The sequence below is a fragment of the Ranitomeya imitator genome, chromosome 3 (assembly GCF_032444005.1).
Source record: "Ranitomeya imitator isolate aRanImi1 chromosome 3, aRanImi1.pri, whole genome shotgun sequence".
In the NCBI taxonomy this organism is placed as follows: domain Eukaryota; kingdom Metazoa; phylum Chordata; class Amphibia; order Anura; family Dendrobatidae; genus Ranitomeya; species Ranitomeya imitator.
The window spans coordinates 159,951,546-159,966,787 of NC_091284.1; the positions used below are offsets into that span (position 1 = coordinate 159,951,546).

General features: G+C 43.8%; 1 protein-coding gene across 1 annotated transcript in view; it reads right to left on the bottom strand.

Moving 5' to 3' along the window:
- The window catches only part of PUDP (pseudouridine 5'-phosphatase), a 455,017-nt gene that overhangs the window by 64,369 nt on the left and 375,406 nt on the right, over positions 1 to 15,242 (bottom strand). The window lies entirely within an intron of this gene.

The window sequence follows — 15,242 nt, forward strand, 5'->3', positions numbered from 1 at the left end:
GATACCAATACAAGTCAATGGGACATCAAGTATCGGAACGTATTCTCATGTTTCCCAGGGTCTGAAGGAGAGGAAACTCTCCTTCAGGCCCTGGGATCCATAGTGATGTGTAAAATAAAGAATTAAAATAAAAAATATTGATATGCTCACCTCTCCGGCGGCCCCTGGACATCACGCTGGTAACCGGCCGGCTTCTTTGTTTAAAATGAGCGCCTTCAGGACCTGCGAATGACGTCGTGGCTTCTGATTGGTCGCGTGCCGCCCATGTGACCGGCACGCGACCAATCAGAAGCCGCGACGTCATTCGCAGGTCCTTAATTCCTAGAATTAGGAGTTTTGTGAATGAGAATGACGTCGCGGCTTCTGATTGGTCGCGTGCCGGTCACATAGGCGGCACGCGACCAATCAGAAGCCGTGACGTCATTTGCAGGTCCTGAAGGCGCTCATTTTAAACAAAGAAGCCGGCCGGTTACCAGCGTGATGTCAAGGGGCCGCCGGAGAGGTGAGCATATCAATATTTTTTATTTTAATTCTTTATTTTACACATCCCTATTGATCCGATACCGATACCCGATACCACAAAAGTATCGGATCTCGGTATCGGAATTCCGATACTTGCGGTATCGGAATGCTCAACACTAATCGTGGCCGTTTTGCCATGACCAATCAGCGTCTTTGGATTTCCGTGACAGACAGACAGAAAGAAAGACGGAAGTGACCCTTAGACAATTATATAGTAGATACAGTGGCTTGCGAAAGTGTTTAACCCTTTCGCTTTTTACCTATTTTGACACACCAAAAAAGACTACCTTCACATAAGGGCCAATATTAAAAAATAACTTTTATTGATAAACAATACTGTTAAAAATAACATTGGTGAGGAAAAACACCTATGACACAGGAAAAAAGAGGTGGGTAGTCCAGGAAGGCTCCACAGCATATAGGACAAAATACAAACAAGTGTTCATGTGCAAGTACTCATGTACCCATAAATAGCAGCATAAGTAGTCATATGATAGTAAATATAAAACATTTAGTACAACATAAGAGGTATAGTTACCAAAAATAGGAGCGCTCCTGGGGACCCACCACACCCAACGCGCGTTTTGCTTGAAATATATACTGTACTTCATGGCCATATATTGGGGATACTAGTTGGTGTTTTCTTTTTTTTACCTATTTTGTTACAACCTGTGTTTAAATATTTTTGCAATCTGATTTGTGTGTGATGCATCACCACTAAATAGTCTTAAGTTAGTGAAGTGAGAAGTTTATAGGCATAAATTACATTTATGGGATCAAATAATTAAAAATTGGCCTGTGCATATATATTGACCCCTTTTGCTATGAAGCCCCTAAAAATTCCTGGTGCAAGCAATTACCTTCATAAGTCACGTGCTTGGTAAAAGGAAGTCCACCTGCATACAATCTAAGTGTCACATGGTCTGCCAGTATATGCAAACCTTTTTGGAAAGGCCACAGCGGCTGCAACACCATGAAGAGGCACCACTAACCAAACAACACCGTGAAAACCAAGGACATCTCCAAACAAGTCAGGCACAAAGCGATTGGGTTAGAAAAAAACATCCCAATCTCTGTTGACCCTCTGGAGCATCATCAAGTCCATTATCATCAAATGGAAAAAAACATGGTACCACAAAAAACCTGCCAAAAGGGGCCACCCACCAAAACTCTCAGCCCGGGCAAGGAGGGCATTAATCAGAATAATGATGAGTTCCCAAGCAGAGATTGGAGTACCTGTCCATACGACCACTAAATGCCTTACACTCCGTAGAGGTGGCCTTAGTCCAACTGAGAATCTGTGGTCAAACTTGAAGATTGCTATTCATCAGTGGAAACCATCTAATTTGAAAGAGCTGAAGCAGTTTTGCCATGAGGAATGGGCAAAAATCTCAGTGGCAAGATGTGGAAAACTCTTAGAGTCTTATCTAAACTGACAAGCAGCTGTAATTGCTGCAAAAGGAGCTTATACAAAGTACTGACTTTAGTGGGTGAATAGTTAAGCACATTGAAGTTTTCAGATATTTTGTCCTATTTATTGTTTACAAAAAAATACAAATGCCCTTAGTTGTAGGCATGTTCTTTACTGATGTCAACCCTGAAAGAAACCAGTGAAATTCCAGATAAACAAAAAAAAATGCCAAGGGGTGAATACTTTTGCAAACCACTGTAAATGTATATTACGGAAGATTGAGACGTGAAAGGCAAAATGGAATAAAATGCAGACAGAGAATAAGATACAAAAGCTCTATTCAAATAGGGCTTCCTGTTCTTGGTTTTTCGTGCTGGTGAACAAACTGAAAGCAAGGCCTTTACATCCAGGTAGTGAAATAAATTAATCCTTGCTCATCTGAGCACTAACTGGACATCTGCTACGTGAATTATACATGTGGTTACAAACCACCATACAAAAATAAAACAAAGGTTTTGTGTTACTTTCCACCAGTAAGGCCAACTGTAGACACCTTCACACACCTATTAATTATCTTCTTTACCTTCAGATAGCTTTCCTCCTACTAAGAACACAGACTTCTCACCTTTTTAAACATAGTAAGGCTACTTTCACACTAGGGGAAAAAACGCATCCTGCAAAGTTGTTTGCAGGATGCGTTTTTGCCCCATAGAGTAACATTACCGACGCATTGCGACGTAATGTCACACGTCGCAACCGTCGCACGACGGTTGCGCCGTGTTGTGGCGGACCGCCGGGAGCAAAAAACTTTAAACGTTTTTTGCTGCCGATGGACCGCTTTTTCCGACCGCGCATGCGCAGCCGGAACTCCGCCCCCATCTCCTCGCACCTCGCAATGGGGCAGCGGATGCTCCGGGGAAATGCATCCGCTGCACCCATTGTGCAGTGCATCAAACGCTAGTGTTGGAATCTCACAATGCGACGGGCCGAATCCGACGCTAGTGTGAAAGTAGCCTTAGGAATCATACCAACAACTTTACTGACTGAGGGCTACAGATAAGGGGAAGAACAGACCTTGATGACCAAAGCCAGGCATAAAATCTGGAATTGTAGCAAACAATACTTTGCTAGGGATATTCAACATTCCTAGATTTCTAAAACACCATAGAGTCCACCCTATAATAATCAACAAATGTAAAGCACACAGTTGTGAGCTGTGTGGCACAGAAACTGGTCATGTGATTAATTGGCGGCATGTATCGCAGAGGTGGGTGGCCCTGTGATGGAAGCCTGTATATGATTGTGTGTTTGAGGACCTTTGGTGATGTCACAATCACCTGACTAGGTTACACCTATGTAATGGAGGTGTGTTTGGCACATGGGAGCGAGTGCTGGCTAGTCTGAGCCAGAGCAAGGAGGTCTGTGAGATGCCTCCGGAGTGGACGGTCTGATAACCGTGTGTGATACTGACCAGGGTCAATGAGAGACGTCTGTGGGATACCTCTGAGGATGAGGTATCTGGGAACCTGTGCGGCACCAACAGGTAACGGAAAAGGATCCGTGTTATACTGACTGGGGTCAGAGAGAGAGAGACTGTGTTTACTCTATGGGATACCTCTCAGGATAACATGGATCCGGGAACATCTGTGATGGTCGCCAACAGGTAACGGACTGTAACCTGTGTTATGTTGACCGGGGCCAGTGAGGGACTGTTGTTCCACTGTAAAGCTGAATATGTACAGACGGTGTTCAGGCTGTTACAAACTACCAAGTTCATGAGGTTGTGGTTTATGCTGATGTGGAAATAAACCTAAGAGACTGTTATTGTAAGAAAACCATGCCTGAGTGCATTTATCCTGTTGCCAAGTTGACTGTCCCCCAAGACACACAGTAAGCATTATCTTATAGCTGATATTAACAGGCTGGGAAGGTCCATGGTTATTGGGCTCTTTTCAGCCTAAAAATACCAGATCACAGCCACCCCAGAATTGGTATATTATATGAGATGCACCAATTTTGTCGCTCTACCTCGCAATTGCTTATCTAATATATACAATGCCAGCAGAATAGGGTCAAACCTTTCTGTTGTAATCGTTCACCTGCAATACCCTCATTTAAATTTATATTAAATAAAAATTAATTTTTATGACCTGTCAGTGAGGGTTGCACAATGCATTTCATTTATTAGGTTAAACAAGGCTAACCACCCTTTCATGTCACATGAAAGGCACTAATAGGTGCAAGTTTATTATATGTAAGGGGTTTATGAAATTATATATCTACAGGATATGTATATACCTATCTAATCTGACGGTTTGGGCTGTGAATTTACTGTAATTGGCTGATGAAATTTCTTTGAGATGTGTGCGTAAAAATGGTCTGTGTGCCATAAGTTTTTTCCTTGCATCCATAGACTTGCATTGGCGAGTCTCATCCCAGTTCAATTAGAGCTGTTGAAGAATTTGGAAATACGACCTGCATCAATGAAGATCATTAGTCTGAGTGCAATTCATTTTTTAGCGGATTGCACTCATCCAATTCATGCACCCGTGTGCCTCCGGCCTTATAATCACGTGCACCTAACAGCTAGCTTTTCATGGGTCACAAAGTGTAGTTTACAAATTTGCACCAAATGTTGCCATTGATGACACTGATGGCGACTTCATCCTACGTGTTGGCTGATTTGTGATCTCTCCGTGATAAATGTGAAAATGGAACATAGTTCAGTTCCACAAAGGAGAAAAATATTTTAACTGCATTCTAGAGATTGCTGAAGTTAAATCACCTGTCACAAGTACAATTATAAAGCAATTATGGAATTCATTTCTCTGGTTGCCTTCCTGCTTCACTGTTAACAGGATGAAATGCCATGAAAGGAGCAGGTAACATCACTAGGAGAAAAACACTGTTCTAAAATGATGGATTCGTGCTGCAGAGTGAATGAGGAGATAAAGGATTTCAACTGGAAAACCACATTTCATCTAGATATTCACTCACTTCTTTCTTTCTGAAGTCAAGGGACGTCTGTCACATTTTATTTACATCTATTATTCCTGACAGTGTGCATTTCTCTACCTAGTGACAACTCAGATGAAATGGAGCACAATTACACGTGAAATAATATAAACGCTTTTTAGGAGGATATAGCAATTATCTATAGGTAGCCGAATGTTTAGGTTGCTAGAAGATGACAGTAATTACTGGTATGCGGTTTCTACATTATTCTTCAGTCAAATAATGTGGTAATGACCAAAACAAGGAATTGTAGCTCATATTTTTTGAGAATAGTTGAATTGGTAAATTGGCACATCCATACCTTCAAAATAGCAGCGTCAAGAAAATTTCTTATCCTTTTATCAGAAGTATAGTTAGTAGTAATGTCTTATGTTCTTTTGAAAAAAAAATATAATTGGTTGATTGCTTCCTCAAGCTGAGATCTGTGATGAACAAAGGGCTCATTAATGTACCCAAACCAGCATGGTGGATACGTCTGGTATGCTAGGGTCACACGACCGTGCTTTCTCTAATCCAAGAAAATCAGTCCGATTATGCTAATCACACACTGATCAGAGTTTGATCAGAGTGTGATCATATTTTCCCAGACGAGAAAAAAAAAATCCATCTTCTCCACTCTGGTATTCCGTGAAAATCGGACTGCTCTAGGATTTCATCTTAGTGCAGTCCATTTTATTCCACAGACCCATAGACATGAATAGCCGAGTGCGGGCAGATAATCGGATGCAACTCGTGCGTGCTGGGGCTCTTTCCGCAGACCGGAACAGTTACAGAAAAAGACCGAACCTGCACATGGCCTCATAGAATAACATAGGAATGAGTGCTATCTGTCAAAAATGATGACTCATTCGATTGTACCAATATACACACGTGGTCAAATTGTTGGTACTCCTTGTTTAATAGCAGAAAAAAACCCAATGGACACAGAAATAACTTGAATCTGACAAAGTAATAATAATTAAAAAATCTATGAAAATGAACAAATGAAAGTCAGACATTGCTTTTCAACCATGCTTCCACAGAATTAAAAAAAAAATAAAACTTAGGCCTGGACAGAAATGATGGTACCACTGAAAATAATGTGACAAAAGGGTCATGTTAAATCAAGGTGTGTCCACTAACTAGCATCACAGGTGTCTACAATCTTGGAATCAGTGAGTGGGCCTGTATATAGGGCTACAGATAGTCACTGTGCTGTTTGGTGGCATGGTGTGTATCACACACAACATGGACCAGAGGAAGCAAAGGAAAGAGTTGTCTCAGGAGATTAGAAACATTATAGACAAACATGTTAAAGGTAAAAGTCATCTCCAAGCAGCTTGATGTTCCTGTGACTACAGTTGCACATATTATTCAGAAATTTAAGATCCATGGGACTGTAGCCAACCTCCCTGGACATGGCCACAGGAGGAAAATTGACAACAAATCAAAGAGACGGATAATATAAATGGTAACAAAAGAGTCCAGAAAAAAACTTCTAAACAGATTAAAGGTGAACTTCAAGCTCAAGGAACATCAGTGTCGGATCGCACCATCCGTCGTTGTATGATCCAAAGTGGACTTCATGGTAGACGTCCAAGGAGGACACCATTATTGAAAAAAAAATAATTAACCCCTTCCCGACCTGTGACACAGCGTATGCGTCATGAAAGTCGGTGCCAATCCGACCTGTGACGCATATGCTGTGTCACAGAAAGATCGCGTCCCTGCAGGCCGGGTGAAAGGGTTAACTCCCATTTCACCCGATCTGCAGGGACAGGGGGAGTGGTAGTTTAGCCCAGGGGGGGTGGCTTCACCCCCTCGTGGCTACGATCGCTCTGATTGGCTGTTGAAAGTGAAACTGCCAATCAGAGCGATTTGTAATATTTCACCTAAAAAAATGGTGAAATATTACAATCCAGCCATGGCCGATGCTGCAATATCATCGGCCATGGCTGGAAACACTGATGTGCCCCCACCCCACCCCTCCGATCGCCCCCCCAGCCCCCCGATCTGTGGCCCGCTCCCCTCCGTCCTGTGCTCCGCTCCGCCGTCCTCCTGCCCGCTCCCCCCGTGCTCCAATCACACCCCCCCGTGCTCCAATCAAACCCCCCCGCACTCCGAGTCCCCTCCCGTGCTCCGATCCACCCCCCCTGCACACCGATCCACCCCCCCTGCACACCGATCCACCCGCCCGCACACCGATCACTCTCCCCCATGCTCCGATCCCTCCCCCCCCCGTGCTCCGACGCCCCCCCGTGCCCTGATCTCCCCCCCCTGTGCCCTGATCTCCCCCCCTTATACTTACCGATCCTGGCGGGGTCCCGTCCGTCTTCTTCCCCGAGCGCCGCCATGTTCCAAAATGGCGGGCGCATGCGCAGTGCGCCCGCCGAATCTGCCGGCCGGCAGATTCGTTCCAATGTGAATTTTGATCACTGTGATATAATCTATCACAGTGGTCAAAATAAAAAAACAGTAAATGACCCCCCCCATTTGTCCCCCATAGATAGGGACAATAATAAAATAAAGAATTTTTTTTTTTTTTCACTAAGGTTGGAGTTAGAACTAGGGTTAGGGTTAGGGGTAGGGTTAGGGGTAGGGTTAGGGGTAGGGGTAGGGTTAGGGGTAGGGTTAGGGGTAGGGTTAGGGGTAGGGTTAGGGGTAGGGGTAGGGGTAGGGTTAGGGGTAGGGTTAGGGTTTCGGTATGTGCACACGTATTCTGGTCCTCTGCGGATTTTTCCGCAGCGGATTTGATAAATCCGCAGTGCTAAACCGCTGCGGATTTATGGCAGATTTACCGCGGTTTTTCTGCGCATTTCACTGCGGTTTTACAACTGCGATTTTCTATTGGAGCAGTTGTAAAACCGCTGTGGAATCCGCAGAAAGAAGCGACATGCTGCGGAATGTAAACCGCTGCGTTTCCGTGCAGTTTTTCCGCAGCATGTGTACAGCGATTTTTGTTTCCCATAGGTTTACATTGAAATGTAAACTCATGGGAAACTGCTGCGGATCCGCAGCGTGTGCACATACCTTTAGAATTAGGCTATGTGCACACGGTGCGGATTTGGCTGCGGATCCGCAGCGGATTGGCCGCTGCGGATCCGCAGCAGTGTTCCATCAGGTTTACAGTACCATGTAAACCTATGGAAAACCAAATCCGCTGTGCCCATGGTGCGGAAAATACCGCACGGAAACGCTGCGTTGTATTTTCCGCAGCATGTCAATTCTTTGTGCGGATTCCGCAGCGTTTTACACCTATTCCTCAATAGGAATCCGCAGGTGAAATCCGCAGTAAATCCGCAGGTAAAACGCAGTGCCTTTTACCCGCGGATTTTTCAAAAATGGTGCGGAAAAATCTCACACGAATCCGCAACGTGGGTACATAGCCTTAGGGTTAGGGTTGGGTTGGAATTAGGGTTGTGGTTAGGGTTAGGGGTGTGTTGGGGTTAGGGTTGTGGTTAGGGGTGTGTTGCGGTTAGGGTTGTGGTTAGGGTTACGGCTACAGTTGGGATAAGGGTTAGGGGTGTGTTGGCGTTAGAATTGAGGGGTTTCCACTGTTTAGGCACATCAGGGGTCTCCAAACGCAACATGGCGCCACCATTGATTCCAGCCAATCTTTCATTCAAAAAGTCAAATGGTGCTCCTTCCCTTCCGAGCCCCGACGTGTGCCCAAACAGTGGTTTACCCCCACATATGGGGTATCAGTGTACTCAGGACAAACTGGGCAACAATTACTGGGGTCCAATTTCTCCTGTTACCCTTGAGAAAATAAAAAATTGCTTGCTAAAACATCATTTTTGAGGAAAGTAAAATGATTTTTTATTTTCACGGCTCTGCGTTGTAAACGTCTGTGAAGCACTTGGGGGTTCAAAGTGCTCACCACATATCTAGATAAGTTCCTTGGGGGGTCTAGTTTCCAAAATGGGGTCACTTGTGGGGGGTTTCTACTGTTTAGGCACACCAGGGGCTCTGCAAACGCAACGTGACGCCCGCAGACCATTCCATCAAAGTCTGCATTTCAAAACGTCACTACTTGACTTCCGAGCCCCGACATGTGCCCAAACAGTGGTTTACCCCCACATATGGGGTATCAGCGTACTCAGGACAAACTGGGCAACAATTACTGGGGTCCAATTTCTCCTGTTACCCTTGAGAAAATAAAAAATTGCTTGCTAAAACATCATTTTTGAGGAAAGAAAAATGATTTTTTATTTTCACGGCTCTGCGTTGTAAACGTCTGTGAAGCACTTGGGGGTTCAAAGTGCTCACCACATATCTAGATAAGTTCCTTGGGGGGTCTAGTTTCCAAAATGGGGTCACTTGTGGGGGGTTTCTACTGTTTAGGCACACCAGGGGCTCTGCAAACGCAACGTGACGCCCGCAGACCATTCCATCAAAGTCTGCATTTCAAAACGTCACTACTTGACTTCCGAGCCCCGACATGTGCCCAAACAGTGGTTTACCCCCACATATGGGGTATCAGCGTACTCAGGACAAACTGGGCAACAATTACTGGGGTCCAATTTCTCCTGTTACCCTTGAGAAAATAAAAAATTGCTTGCTAAAACATCATTTTTGAGGAAAGAAAAATGATTTTTTATTTTCACGGCTCTGCGTTGTAAACGTCTGTGAAGCACTTGGGGGTTCAAAGTGCTCACCACATATCTAGATAAGTTCCTTGGGGGGTCTAGTTTCCAAAATGGGGTCACTTGTGGGGGGTTTCTACTGTTTAGGCACACCAGGGGCTCTGCAAACGCAACGTGACGCCCGCAGACCATTCCATCAAAGTCTGCATTTCAAAAGTCACTACTTCCCTTCTGAGCCCCGACGTGTGCCCAAACAGTGGTTTACCCCCACATATGGGGTATCAGCGTACTCAGGAGAAACTGGACAACAACTTTTGGGGTCCAATTTCTCCTGTAACCCTTGGGAAAATAAAAAATTCTGGGCTAAAAAATTATTTTTGAGGAAAGAAAACGTATTTATTATTTTCACTGCTCTGTGTTATAAACTTCTGTGAAGCACTTGGGGGTTCAAAGTGCTCACCTCACATCTAGATAAGTTCCTTTCGGGGTCTAGTTTCTAAAATGGGGTCACTTGTGGGGGGTTTCTACTGTTTAGCCACATCAGGGGCTCTGCAAACGCAACGTAACGCCCGCAGAGCATTCCATCAAAGTCTGCATTTCAAAATGTCACTACTTGACTTCCGAGCCCCGACATGTGCCCAAACTGTGGTTTACCCCCACATATGGGGTATCAGCGTACTCAGGAGAAACTGTACAACAACTTTTGGGGTCAAATTTCTCCTTTTACCCTTGGGAAAATAATAAATTGCAGGCTAAAAAATCATTTTAGAGAAAATAAAATTTTTATTTTATTTTCATGGCTCTGCGTTATAAACTTCTGTGAAGCACTTGGAAGTTCAAAGTCCTCACCACACATCTAGATTAGTTCCTTTAGGGGTCTAGTTTCCAAAATGGGGTCATATGTGGGGGATCTCCAATGTTTAGGCACACAGGGGCTCTCCAAACGTGACATGGTGTCCGCTAATGATTGGAGCTAATTTTCCATTTAAAAAGCCAATTGGCGTGCCTTCCCTTCCGAGCCCTGCCGTGCGCCCAAACAGTGGTTTACCCCCACATATGGGGTATCAGCGTACTCAGGACAAACTGGACAACAACATTTGCGGTCCAATTTCTCCTATTACCCTTGGCAAAATAGGAAATTCCAGGCTAAAAATCATTTTTGAGGAAAGAAAAATTATTTTTTATTTTCATGGCTCTGCATTATAAACTTCTGTGAAGCACCTGGGGGTTTAAAGTGCTCAATATGCATCTAGATAAGTTCCTTGGGGGGTCTAGTTTCCAAAATGGGGTCACTTGTGGGGGAGCTCCAATGCATAGGCACACAGGGGCTCTCTAAACGCGACATGGTGTCCGCTAACAATTGGAGCTAATTTTCCATTCAAAAAGTCAAATGGCGCGCCTTCCCTTCCGAGCCCTGCCGTGTGCCCAAACAGTGGTTTACCCCCACATATGAGGTATCGGCGTACTCGGGAGAAATTGCCCAACAAATTTTAGGATTCATTTTATCCTATTGCCCATGTGAAAATGAAAAACTGAGGCGAAAAGAATTTTTTTGTGAAAAAAAAGTACTTTTTCATTTTTACAGATCAATTTGTGAAGCACCTGAGGGTTTAAAGTGCTCAATATGCATCTAGATAAGTTCCTTGGGGGGTCTAGTTTCCAAAATGGGGTCATTTGTGGGGGAGCTCCAATGTTTAGGCACACGGGGGCTCTCCAAACACGACATGGTGTCCGCTAACGATGGAGATAATTTTTCATTCAAAAAGTCAAATGGCGCTCCTTCCCTTCCGAACCTTACCATGTGCCCAAACAGTGGTTTACCCCCACATGTGAGGTATCGGCGTACTCATGAGAAATTGCCCAACAAATTTTAGGATCCATTTTATCCTGTTACCCATGTGCAAATGAAAAAAATTGAGGCTAAAAGAATTTTTTTGTGAAAAAAAAGTACTTTTTCATTTTTACGGATCAATTTGTGAAGCCCCCGGGGGTTCAAAGTTCTCACTATGCATCTAGATAAGTTCCTTGGGGCGTCTAGTTTCCAAAATGGGGTCACGTGTGGGGGAGCTCCAATTTTTAGGCACACGGGGGCTCTCCAAACGTGACATGGTGTCCGCTAAAGAGTGGAGCCAATTTTTCATTCAAAAAGTCAAATGGCGCTCCTTCCCTTCCAAGCCCTGCCGTGCGCCCAAACAGTGGTTTACCACCACATATGAGGTATCAGCGTACTCAGGACAAATTGGACAAGAACTTTCGTGGTTCAGTTTCTCCTTGTACCATTGGGAAAATAAAAAAAATGTTGCTAAAAGATAATTTTTGTGACTAAAAAGTTAAATGTTCATTTTTTCCTTCCATGTTGCTTCTGCTGCTGTGAAGCACCTGAAGGGTTAAAAAACTTCTTGAATGTGGTTTTGTGCACCTTGAGGGGTGCATTTTTTAGAATGGTGTCACTTTTGGGTATTTTCAGCCATATAGACCCCTCAAACTGACTTCAAATGTGAGGTGGTCCCTAAAAAAAATGGTTTTGTAAATTTCGTTGTAAAAATGAGAAATCGCTGGTCAAATTTTAACTCTTATAACTTCCTAGCAAAAAAAAATTTTGTTTCCAAAATTGTGCTGGTGTAAAGTAGACATGTGGGAAATGTTATTTATTAACTATTTTGTGTCACATAACTCTCTGGTTTAACAGAATAAAAATTCAAAATGTGAAAATTGCGAAATTTTCAAAATTTTCGCCAAATTTCCGTTTTTATCACAAATAAACGCAGAATTTATTGACCTAAATTTACCACTAACATGAAGCCCAATATGTCACGAAAAAACAATCTCAGAACCGCTAGGATCCGTTGAAGCGTTCCTGAGTTATTACCTCATAAAGGGACACTGGTCAGAATTGCAAAAAACGGCCAGGTCATTAAGGTCAAAATAGGCTGGGTCATGAAGGGGTTAAAAAGCCAGTCAGGAATTTGCCAAACTACTTGTTGACAAGCCACAAAACTGCTGGGAGAATGTCCTATGGACAGATGACACAAAAATTGAACTTTTTGGTAAGGCACATCAGCTCTATGTTCACAGATGGAAAAATGAAGCATATCAAGAAAAGAACACTGTCCCTACTGTGAAACATGGTGTTAGGGCTAGCGGAACGCACCGAGTAAATAGAGATGTTTATTGATATTGGTGCGTTCGCAGCCCGGGGTCCACCGTGCAGGAGTACCTGCTGCTAGCAAACGGCGGAGCTATATGGCGGTATAGACTAACTCAGTTAATTCACTGAGTAGCCGTGAAAGGAAAGCACTGTGCCCTGTTAGACTCCACAGAGGCACAGGCTAACTGCCCAAACAGAGAGCAGTCAGTGGTCACACAAACACACAAAACTTCTCGCCGGAGGAGCCAGCATTCTAGGGGCTTATTTCAGCCGGGTCCCTGAATACACTCAGACTCAATCTCCTCGCCGGAGGAGCCAGCATTCTAGGGGCTTATTTCAGCCGGGTCCCTGAACACACATACATGTGACCACACTGGCGCAAAGCACATAACATAAGACAATACTAGCGCATGGCCGTGCGGTCATGCGCAGTTTATATAGTTGCAGCACAGGAAGCTGCTACTGAAGTTTTTGCCCTTTCAGGACCTTCCAGAAGGACCAATGGAAAGTGCTGCAGTACCTGAGCATGTTTTGCCCTTTCAGGACCTTCCAGAAGGACCAATGGAATGTACTGCAGCACCTGAGCATGTGACCGAACATGTGGCCCTCGACCTCCAATGAGAAACCCTGCCCTGGGCATGCTCAGTGTGAGTAAACAAGGACTTAGTCTCAGAGAGGCTCGCTCGCCGCAGATCAGTGCAGGGTACCATAGGAAAGCCAGAAAAGGCAGTAGTGACCCTATGCACCGAATCAGCCCCAGCGAGACGCTGGGAGCGACGTCTCCACTGAGCAGAGCCAACTGCGGCCGATACCGAATGGGAGACCGCAGCAGACACGGATCGAGATTCCCCCTGTGCAGCAGAGGAAACTCGACTCCTAACACATGGAGGAGGCTCTGTTATGTTCTGGGGCTGCTTTCCTGCATTTGGCACATGGTGTCTAAAATCTGTGCAGGGTACAATGAAATCTCAAGACTATCAAGGGATTCTAGAGAGAAATGTGCTGCCCAGTGTCAGAAAGCTTGGTCTCAGTCGCAGGTCATGAGTCTTGCAACATGATAATGACCCAAAACACTTAGTTAAAAACAAACAAGAATGGCTAAGAGGAAAACATTGGACTATTCTAAAATGGCCTTCTATGAGCCCTGACCTAAATCCTATTGAGCATCTTTGGAAAGAGCTAAAACATGTCATGTCATCTGGAAAAGGCAACCTTCAAACACGAGACAACTGGAGCAGTTTGCTCTTGAGGAGAGGGTCAAAATGCCTGTCAAAGGTGCAGAAGTCTCTTTGACAGTTACAGGAATCGACTGATTGCAGTGATTGCCTCAAAAGGTTGTGCAACAAAATATTAAGTTAAGGGTACGATGATTTCTGTCCAGGCCTATTTCATGAGTTTTATATTTTTTTAAAATTCTGTGGAAGCATGGTTGAAAAGCAATGTCTGACTTTCATTTGTTAATTTTCTCGGATCTGTTATTTATTATTACTTTTGTCAAATTCTAGTTATTTCGGTGACCATTGTGGGTTTTTCTGTCATTAAAAGAGGGGTATCAACAATTTTGACCACGTATGTATACCTGAACATATTGCAAAATCTTAACAGAAATTTAATCACCTTTGAAGTTATTTTTCCGTACCTTCCATTTCATCGGCCACTAGAGTGTTATGTGACTGCTGCACAGGAGAGGAAGCTCCACCTCATGACATCACAATGTGCATCATGTACCTAGATCACACCAACTAGGCCAGGACACCTGACCTCAACTAGGCTTGGGACATTTTTGTTAATGTTATTTTTAATATTGCAGCACTCTAGGTGCTGGGATATCATGAGTCTAGTCTATGCAAGAAGACTTGGTTCAGTGTGAAGGTGCCCAGTGTTTAATTGCAAGGCAGTAGTGAGAAGAGGTCCTGAGGACCGTACGGGGACTGTGAGCAATGGAGATGAGCATTCATTTTTTCTTTTTACATTTTATATTTATTATGTAATGGGGTCTGTGTAGATCTCAGAGCATAATAAGGGATATTCAATCCGTAAAGAATGCTTTAGCTGCAAATCAAAATTTCTATTACAATCTGTACAATTTGGTATATTCAAATTTCATCAGATCTACTCTGTGTTGTCTATCCACTACTCTTGTTGTCTTCCAAATATTGAATTTGGATGGAAGAGTGTAGTGTAACAGCTCTAGATATGCACAAGGTGACATGTTTTCCAAACCAGCTTTTATCAGGGAACCATTGCTGTAGTGGCGCGTAGTATTGCTCATCAAGATACAGCAGCTCATTACAGAGGAATAAACTTCCCTTAATGTGAAGGGAAGAAGGCAGCCACATGGAATGGGCCATATGTCTGCATTAGAGAGCTGGCAAAGAAGCGGCTACATATAAAGGCTGAGAAGCAGGAAAGCGATGATAGCATAAGACACGTAGTTTTTTAGCACTTCTTTTTCGCTTAAAGGGGTATTCCTATCTCAAAGATCCTATCCCAATATGTAGTAAGTGTAATAAAAATAATATTAGCAAACATCTCCAATTTGACATGTAGTAAACTGTTTCTGATTCACTGTCTCTTTCCT